The following is a 10,000-nucleotide window of genomic DNA, read 5'->3' as shown; positions in this document are numbered from 1 at the left end:
CGAGCGGCATTGCGGGCCGAAATGAGCTGGCGCAGAGACGGCGGGAAGGGCGCGCCCCGCAGGAGCGGGCGACGACAGGGAATGGAGGCCCGTGCAGCAGCCAGGATCGAGTCCGTGAGGATGGACACGTGCTCGTCCAACTGCTGCCGGGAGGAGATGTGAAAATGAAGGTTGAGTGTGCCGTCCAGATGTGCCCGATAGGCGGCCCAGTCGGCACGAGCAAAATCGAAGGAAGTGGGGGACACAGGAGGAGGGCGGGAAGCCGCACGCACGAAACCGATGACCGGTGTATGATCGGAAGTGAGCTCGGCGCGAGCCGAGAGCCCCGACATGGCCACCGGGCCCACCGTGATAACCAAGTCGAGGACACTCGGCCGTTGCCGGATGTGACACGGAATGAACGTGAAAGATGGGGGTGAGTGAAGGGTGAGTGCCGGGGAACCCTGGACGACACGAAGGAGCTGAATACCCCGATTGCTCGTGGACAAGCAGCCCCAGTCGCGATGCCGGCAATTGAAGTCCCCCCCTACCACCACCCGGGCATCCATGCGGAATAACGTCTGGAGGCCGCGGGCCGGGAACGGGCCGTGCTCGGGCAAGTAGACCGAGCACACAGTGAGGGGGTGTGGGATGAGGCGGAGGCGGGCAGCCACCGCCTCCACATTTAGAAGCGGCGGGAGCGCGCGCGGGTGATAGGGAAGGGATTCGCGGACAAGGAGGGCAACCCCGCCCCCCCGCGCATCCCTATCCCGACGGATGGTGGCATACCCAGGTGGGGAGAAAGGATGCTGGGGCTTCAGCCAAGTCTCGGTCAAACAGACAATGTCAGGATGGTGGGCATGTAGGAAATGGAAGAAGTCAGCCTGCTTGGAACGAACGCCATGGGCGTTCCAGAGGACCAGTTTAAGGGGGGGCGGAGAACACACCCTGCAAAAAGGCGAGGACGGTGCGGAAAAATATTTCTGCCTGAAGAAGAGGGGAAGAGGCTTGGGAGATGTGGTAGATGCCCGTGGCAAACAACTGCAACCACGGGAGGAGACGGAGGTGCTGTAGCCAGTTGTAAGTCTCAAAGAAGGCCGAGAAGGGGATGTGGGAAGACGAGGAGAGGGAAGCAGACGGAAGGAAGGAAGGTACGCTGCGAGACGATGCCTCACCGGCCGAAGAACGGGCGGGGCAAGCGGATGGAGGCGGACCAGGCGGATGTTCGAGTGGAGGGGGAGGCTGCTGCGGCCCGGTGAGACCTACCGTGGGGTGAGAATGGGGCGGGCCCTGGAGTGGGGAAGGCGAGTGAGAGGGAAGGTCAGAATGAGGCAAATGGAGGGAGGCCCGTGAGGAGGCAGCCAGTGGGGGGGTGGCCTCGGAGGGCGGGTCAGGCTGACCCGGGGACCGGGAGCCCACCGGGCGGGTGTCAGACAGCCTCGAACCCGAGGGCAGCCCCTGGGAAGGAGCAGCAGGTGGGCCCCTCTCGGGAAGAGGGGGAAGGGGGGCCGAAGCCGGTTCAAAGGCCATGGGGACCGACGCAGACCCTGCACCCCATCCCGGCGGCCGATGCGAGGACCAGACTACAGGCGGGGCGACCGGAAGGAGAGGGACGGGGCGGGGCCCTTGCGTGGCGAAGGGGGCCTGAGGGGAAGGTGGAAGCTGTGCCGCAAAAGGAGTGGGCCCCAGAAACAGCGGAGGACCGGCAACAGACGCCGCATAGGAGTGCGTCCCCGGAGGACGGTACGAGGATGGAGGGCGCAAGGACGGAAAGTCATCTGGAGGCACGGCAGCCATGGATGGCCGGGAGGGAGCGGCGTCCTGGAGGTGGTGGCGTGGCGGCTGGGGCCGTGGCAGCTGCTGAAGCGAAGGCCCCTTCCGCCGCAGCTGCTGCTCGAGGAACTTCAAGTAGGAGGGGCAGGTGCGGGCGTTGGCCGGATGCTGCCCCTCACAGTTGACGCAGCAAGGCGGCTCCTCCGGGGTCTTCGGGCAGGCGCCGTGGGCATGCTGCCGGACGCAGCGGAGGCAACGGAACGGGTGGCCACAGTCCTCCACCCGGTGCCCCCACCGCTGGCAGTTGTGGCATTGGAGGGGGCGGGATCCACCCCGAAACTCCTCCCACTGAATGCGGAGCCCAGCCAGGTGTCTCAGGGCGCGGGCCTTCGCCAGCTGAGCGGCATCCGGAAAGACAAGGAGGAACCGGATTACACCGCGGTCCGCCGCCCAGTCCGGCGTCAGGCGACGGAGGGAGTCCGGGCGGACGCCCTCCTCAGCCAGCTCCTCCCACACCGACGCCTCCGCGGCAGTGGGGGGCAGACCAGCCAGGACTAACTTCGGTTTGGCGCGGCCTGCCACCGGGAAAGTATGGCACTGGATCCCATGGGTGCGGAAATACTCCATGAGCACCGCCCTGTCTTGAAGAGAGGTGGGGTGGTACCGTGGGTACCCCCGCAGGTAGTCCACCGTAAAGTCCCCTTGAAGTTTACGGCGCAACTCGCGGTTGCCCCGCAGTGCATCGGCGGTGAGGCGGGTGGCCACAACGATGGGTGGAATACGCTTGACGCGTGGCTCAGAAGAGGCCGGACCACCTGGGGGCACCACTGGGGTGCGCGGAGCCGAAGAGGTGGCGCACGAAGACACCGGTGGCGCCGCAACCACCCCGGCAGCCGGACGGCGGGGCACTGGGTCAGGTGGGGCCCGGGGGTCGGCAGGAGAAAGGCCCAGATGGGGCTCCGCTGCCCCGACGGCTTGAAATGGGGGATCAGCGTCAGCAACCAAAGGGGAAAGCAGGGCCGGCGGGCGGCCCCCCGACACGGCGCAGATGGCGACCGAGGTGGTGGTCATCACAGTGGACGTGGTGGTAGCCGTCGCCGCACTCCGAGGCGTGTGGCAGCTGGAAACGGTGGGTACCGGTCGGGGGGCAGACAGCGATCCTGAGGACAGCCCACGCCAGGTCTCCTCGACCTGCCGAATAAGATGGATGTCCGGCTGGGAGGCAGAGCGGGAGGCGGGCCCCCCACCAGCATCCGCCACCTCCTCCGCGTCAATGCGGTGAAGATCATTAGGCCAGGAAGGCGTGCGGCCATGCGACCAGGGGCGTTCCACCCCCGCCGCGACAGCGTCAATGATGGCCGCCACATGCGCATCCGCCTGCCGCTTCGTGTGGAGAACCTCCGCCTGCTGTTGGCGGCGGTGTTCCCTGGTGTCAGCCCGGGAGATGGCACGAGAAGATGGTGTGCTGCCACCAACCCCATCAGGGCGAGGGCCCGCAAAGTATTGGCGCCGAACCATCGCCTTGGCAGCGTCCTTGCTGTACTTGCTGTTGCGGCGGTCGGCAGCACCTTGCGAAGAGGGTTCGGCCGAGAGAACGTCAGCCTCCGAGTCTGAGGAGGACGAGATGACGTTGGAGCGGTGCCCGCCCGCTGCGGCCCAGTGCTTACCAGGCATGACAGGCGGCGGCGGCAAGGATGGCGGGGCCGCAAGAGACTGATGGTCCACCACAATGGCGTTCGGAGAGGCAGGAACCACGTCGCTGTCCATTTCCAGTTGGGACCACAAATTTATGGTGCAGAAAATCGGGACCACATAATTGGGACCACAAAAATAATAATTGGGACCACACAATCGAAAGGCGAGTCCAGGCCCAATCGATTAATCGAAAGTATCCAAGATTGTTTACATAATGACAAGTGAACAGAAACACTGATTAAAATTAAACGACGCCGCGCCGACACTCACAAACGTTTGTGCAGGTGCACAAATGAATACAGAACACAAAAAACACCACTTCGATGGCGAACTGAAACCACAAACACCGAAACGAGGCAAGAACACTGGAGCGATCGCAAACACTACTGCCGAGGCGAGTCTTGGATTTCCCCTTAACCTTTCCTCCTTTTCCTCTGCCAGACATGTTGAGTTATAGGCTGTACACTGGTCCGCAACCTACGAGAAAGTGGCGCCCCGGCCGCTGGAAATTACTTTTGTTACACGTCCCTCCGCGGAGCGCGACCAATCACGAGCCGCGGAGCGCTCCGATTGGTCGCGCAACAAGAAGCCAAGAAAACTTTTCACGAAAAAAATTCAGTTCCCGTCTCACTCATCTAGCGACAGCGGCACAGCTCAGACCTACGATGCCCCCCAAGACGAGCGGTAAGGCAGCCAAAAAGGCGGGCAAGGCCCAGAAAAACATCTCGAAGGGCGACAAGAAAAAGAAGCGCAAGAGGAAGGAAAGCTACGCAATCTACATCTACAAAGTGTTGAAGCAAGTTCATCCGGACACTGGCATATCATCTAAGGCCATGAGCATCATGAACAGTTTCGTGAACGACATTTTCGAGCGCATCGCGGCAGAGGCCAGCCGCCTCGCCCACTACAACAAGCGCTCCACCATCACCAGCCGCGAGATACAGACGGCCGTGAGACTGCTGCTGCCCGGGGAGCTGGCCAAGCACGCTGTCAGCGAGGGCACCAAGGCTGTCACCAAATACACCAGCTCCAAGTGAGCAGGTCTGGTGTGCACATGCTTACATAAACGGTCCTTTTCAGGACCAAGAACATGATCATGAAAGGAAATGCTTCTGCTGCTGTTCTACAATTCCCTCAATCCCTATGATAGTAAATGTAAGCTTAACCAAGGCAGAAATATTTTCATTAAAAAAAGTCTTTAAGACGCATGGTTTACTGGCTGAGATATATATATATATATTTTTTTTTTTGCTTACTTCTGTGGTCATTAGTACATTGCTACAAATATATTTATATATATAAAAAAATAAATAAAAAAATCCTTTCTATTTAATTTAGTTAGATCATATATCAATATTAATGGCAAAGACCAGTTGCATCGATTCACTTTGAAAATAATTCCATTTGTGCTAAAACTGGACACAGTAAAAAAAAAAAAAAAAAAAAAAAATATATATATACACACACACACACACACACACACATAATTCGAATTCATATTATGCTTAACTGCGTTTGAATTTGCAATCATGCACAAGATGTTTTGTACTTCGAAGTAAAAACAACATAATGTACTATTTAACTACCCACAGTACAAATGGATCCAAAAAAAAAGTGAATTTTCATGCAGACGAAAATGCTTACATTTATTCTATTTATATTAAGTACCCATTACTAACAGCTTATACTGGGTGGAATACAACAGTTGACATGATTTTACTTATATGGCAATTTAATATTTAACCAAAATTAATGGTAAACTAATATTTTAAAGTGTCATTTATGGCCCCTTACCTTCAGCATGTTTGCTTCCTTGCACACAAACGAGGACAAACACATCACCCAACTGAAAAAAAAAAAAAAATTTCACTTGCATCACAAATAATTTAAAATTTTTCACCACATGAAGTAAATATTTCGCAATAAAAAAAAATATAGCCCTAGGACTCGTGTGCACACCTTTTCTTCCCCACATCGCACACGCAAACAAAACTTCCAAATTATTACAAAATCACTCGATTATTATACATACATAAACACACATGTATTTTCCGAATAAGTGAGAAATGCAGGCCGATGAAAGTCAAATTTCGTTTCGGAAATTAAATCTCGCACAACTACCGACACATAACCAAACTTGCGTACATTTACATAGCATTAACCCTCTAAATAATAAACAAATGAAAGCAGAAAAAACAACATCGCTACCCACCGCGCGCGCTCCTGGCGGCGGGAGTAGGAACTACTTTGCACACAGACCGACATAGCCCCCTGCCAAAAACAGTAAAATAAATAATATATATAAGTCTTTTGGCGGGAAAAAATTTCTCAACCGCCTGGGAGCACCCTAGTGTGTGCCTGTCTTTAGGTTATGTTACTTTTAACTTCATTTTCTACAGGCAGACGCGAGGGTGCTCGCCCATTATTTTTATTTTTTTAAATTCTTTCCTACCTTTGGTGTGCCATGCAAGAATTTATCGTCAAAATGGCGGCCCCGAGTGCAAATTTCTCGTCTGCACTGCTGGCTGGATGATTATGTGATGTTTTGAAGGAGGGTGTTTTTTTTTTGTTTGGATTTTGTGTGAGGGGGGGAGGGGGCTGGGCTAGCTTTTTTTTTTTTTTAAATTTTCTAAACATTCATCTCTTATGTAACAGTGTTCAGCATTAAAAAATTTAAAAGAAGAGGCACTTACTCATCAATTTCAAAACAGCCTATGAAGAAAAATAAAAAAAATTTAAATTCATTCCAGTTTTATACATTCATGATTTGATCACATGTATAACTTTTCTTTTTTATTACCTTATTTAATTTTATTATTATTACTACTATTGCTGCTACAACCTAGAAGATACCTCAGTGATACTAATACCTGCTGGTAAAGTTAAAGGTTTCACCTTTCTTTCTTTAAACATATCACAATACCTTTCTTGAGTTAAATATTATCTAATGGCTTTAAGAAGTTATGGTAATGTTCATCAGTTATAGAGTGTGGGTTTGTGTGTGTGTGTGAGAGTGTATTTTGAAGAGGGCTTTGGTGGTTGGGATGGTGAGGGTGGTGGGTGTTGTGTGTGGGGAGGGGGGGGGGGGGGGGGGAAGTAAAAGAGTGTTCATTACACGATTTCTCCTGTTGTTTGTAACAATCACACCTGGTATAGCTATTTCGAGTGGCAAATACAAACTGCAAAAAAAAAACATCTATATCATTGCCAACGGCCATATCACGATGAACACACCGGTTCTCGTCCGATCACCGAAGTTAAGCATCGTCGAGCGTGGTTAGTACTTAGATGGGTGACCGCTTGGGAACACCACGTGCCGTTGGCACTACTATTTTGCACCCTACAGAAAAAAATTTTTTTTTAAAAATTTCAATTTTAAATTTTTTTTTCCCCCACAATCACCACATTTCCCCCCCCCCCCCTAACACACACACACACACACACTCACTCTCTCTCAATCAATCAATCAATCAATCAATCAATCAATCACTCACTCAATCACTCACTCACTCACCCACCCAGCAGCAGCTGTGAATCTTTGCATGTGTATACCTCATACAAAATTCAAAGTGAAAAAATAAATAGATAAGTGTATATGTATGTATGTATGTATGTATGTATGTATGTATGTATGTATATATGTATATATATATATATATATATATATATATATATATATATAAACACACACACACACACCTATTTTGAAGTTTCTCTGTTTCAGTGGGCAGTTATGTATAATAATGAGAGATTCAAAAAGACGTTGATAACAATGTCATCAATGCCTGTTTAGTGTGCTCATTTGTTGGATGGTCGGCAGCAATACTAGAGGTGGTACAGCTGTAACCTGTAAAATTGTACCTGCAATGTGTTGTGTATGGAAAAAAATAAAAATTATATCATCTAAATTTTTGTTATCCAACAATAACCTTCCCATCAATGCATGATGTCACAGTAGCCATAGCTCTACTCTTTCTGCCATATAACATTGGGGGAAAAAAAAAAAAAAGGAGCTATTAGAATAATAACAAAAGATAAAAAATCATCTAACTGCAGACCAAAATTCAAAAAACTTAAAGTCCTGACTGCCATAAATGAATACGTTCTAGAAACTTTTTATTCATTCTTAAGAAAAAGAAGAAAAAAAAAATTATTATTTTTTTTTTTTTTTTTTTTTTTTAGATATTCGCACATAGGTATAACACCAGAAATGCTAGTAAATTGAGGATAGTTGAACATAACACTAGGCGATTTGAAAATGGACTAAATTACTTGGGAGTAAAACTTTACAACTTAATATCACAGAAAATAACTAAAACAATTTACCAGTATTAAAAAAAAAAACAGTAAAAAAAATTCTTCTAGAATATCCTACCTACCCTCTGAAGCTATTCTTTAATTTGATTGATAATAGAGAAATTGAACTGTTAATTTGTTGAATGGACTTGTGATAACAGCTGCTTCATGTTTTGCATAAAGTTAAATTGTGTAACATGTTATGTATTTTTTTTTTTTGAAATTTTTTTTCTTGGTAACTTGCATCATGTAAATATTAATTGTCTGCACATACATGTTCTATATCCCGGAGCCTTGACTCCACGTGGGATCAACAGAACAAAAATACAAAAAAAAAAAAAAAATCCAGCTCACTAATCTAGGTGCATTTTGCTAACAATATTTGGAATATATATATATATTTTTTTTTGTGTAACATGCAAATTCTGTATTATTCTGCACACATTATTTATAATCTTCTATCATTTTCTTAGATAATAACTATTAATTCATAAAATAGATTGTGTGTGCATAACCTCCTGGAAACATTTGCACTTACCTCCTACTTTACTTTTTCATTTAAGCAATCCTATTCGCATGTATACACTTAGGTTGCAGCATCGAAATTGTGTAAAATTCAAAGTGTGTATTGCCTGAAAAAAAAAAAAAAAAAAAAAAGACATACCAAATATTTGCATACAGCGACACACTACATATTTGCACACAGTGGAGTTTTGCGGTAATTAACCTAGCACAATTTACCACACGCAATCACACGCCCGCGATGAGATAACACACTCGCTGTTTTCCTGTTGACCGGCACGAGGAGTAAGAAAAATTGATATTTACACGAGCACACACTCCCACACTAGTCACAACGTCGGTCATCAAGTTGTGTTGAAAATTCCTGTAGCCTCTGTTTTCCCAAATGATTTCACTTAAAATTTCATTTAACAAGACCATAAACAAATTTACAATACTAATTTCTTAAACAAACACTTCAGCGAACAAGTGACTGTCGCATTCATTACAAAGCTTACAACTTAACAGATGTTTCCGATGTGAAATAAAATAAGAAAATGTTTTACAACCAACCTAGAACATTTAGTCAAAACGTTTTTGTCCTGGTTTATGATTATTTTCCGTGACATGAATGTTTCAAAACTAATAAAAATACGAATGCAGCCAAATATAATGAAGTTAGCACATAAAAGACGACTTAAAATATTTCATTTTTCGAGAATTGGCAGAGCAAGAACGCACAGGTCCAACGGAAATTTCTTTAAAGATAAACGACCATCGGACAAAAACACCCCCTCCCCTCATCCTCAAAAATACGTGAATAATATACTTTTTCAATTATATTTTTATCGTTTTTTTTTTTTTTTTTTTAATATACTCATTAAAACTTCAAAATAAGCAGGTACTCGTGTGTTTTTCTCTCTACAATGTACCTGATCTCGGTGCGTAAACCTACATCATTTAGAGATGGAATTAATGTACACATACAAGTAAAATTTTGTTCCATTGTAAAATTGAGAGAAAGAAGGTTTTCCAAACGCATTAAGTATGGAGACTTTAAATAAGATTACGAGCTTATAAATGTTTGCAACGAAATAAAGTGACCATGTATCTGCAATTTCAAAAATATTTTTGCTCTGCTAACCTCACATGCAAGCAAGTAAAAATAACCTCACAACTTACTTACCTCTCTCAATTTCGCAGTACCAAAACATAGAAGGGATAAATAGGATAGTTTTTATTCGAAATCCTGCAAGAGTTTTAATTTTTATTAAAATATTTCTCCAATGTAGCATGTGTGTGGAATACTTCATCAGCAACTTGCATCTGCACCTTGAGTGAATTGAAGGGCAGCCAGTTTTAAAAGCTAAACAGAAACTGCACTCTTGAGAATGCATCAGATCCAAGTGAAATGCTTGTTGTGTGTACAGTTAAAAGTTTTATTATTCACACAATGAAAATGTAAACAAAATTTACTCACAATAATAATCACATCATCCTTGGAGGTGCACGAAGAAAGCCATTCCAGGTGGCACTGAACAAGGTGATTTGCTAGTGCTTCCACAGCAAACAGCCTTCATGAAATTATCTCCACATTTTCAGCATACTATACACTAAAGTATACCTAAGTTAATTTAACCATTTTCAAGTGATTCCAGCACAAATTACGTATTTGATTCCTTGAATAACATCTGCAAATGAAAAGTTCCCTGTTTGGTGTAGCAGTAAATTTAAACAGCTCGCAGTGCAAATTAAA

General features: G+C 46.7%; 1 non-coding gene across 1 annotated transcript; it reads left to right on the top strand.

Moving 5' to 3' along the window:
- Positions 1-6,653: 6,653 nt before the first annotated feature.
- LOC134543898 (5S ribosomal RNA) lies at positions 6,654-6,772 on the top strand. Its single transcript, XR_010077345.1, has one exon. It is a non-coding gene; the product is annotated as a 5S ribosomal RNA (ribosomal RNA).
- The last annotated feature ends 3,228 nt before the right edge of the window (positions 6,773-10,000 follow it).

The sequence above is a fragment of the Bacillus rossius genome, unplaced genomic scaffold (genome assembly GCF_032445375.1).
Source record: "Bacillus rossius redtenbacheri isolate Brsri unplaced genomic scaffold, Brsri_v3 Brsri_v3_scf23, whole genome shotgun sequence".
NCBI classification, from domain to species: Eukaryota; Metazoa; Arthropoda; class Insecta; order Phasmatodea; family Bacillidae; genus Bacillus; species Bacillus rossius.
The sequence above is the reverse complement of the archived record's forward strand: the minus strand, read 5'-3'. Positions and strand labels throughout refer to the sequence as shown.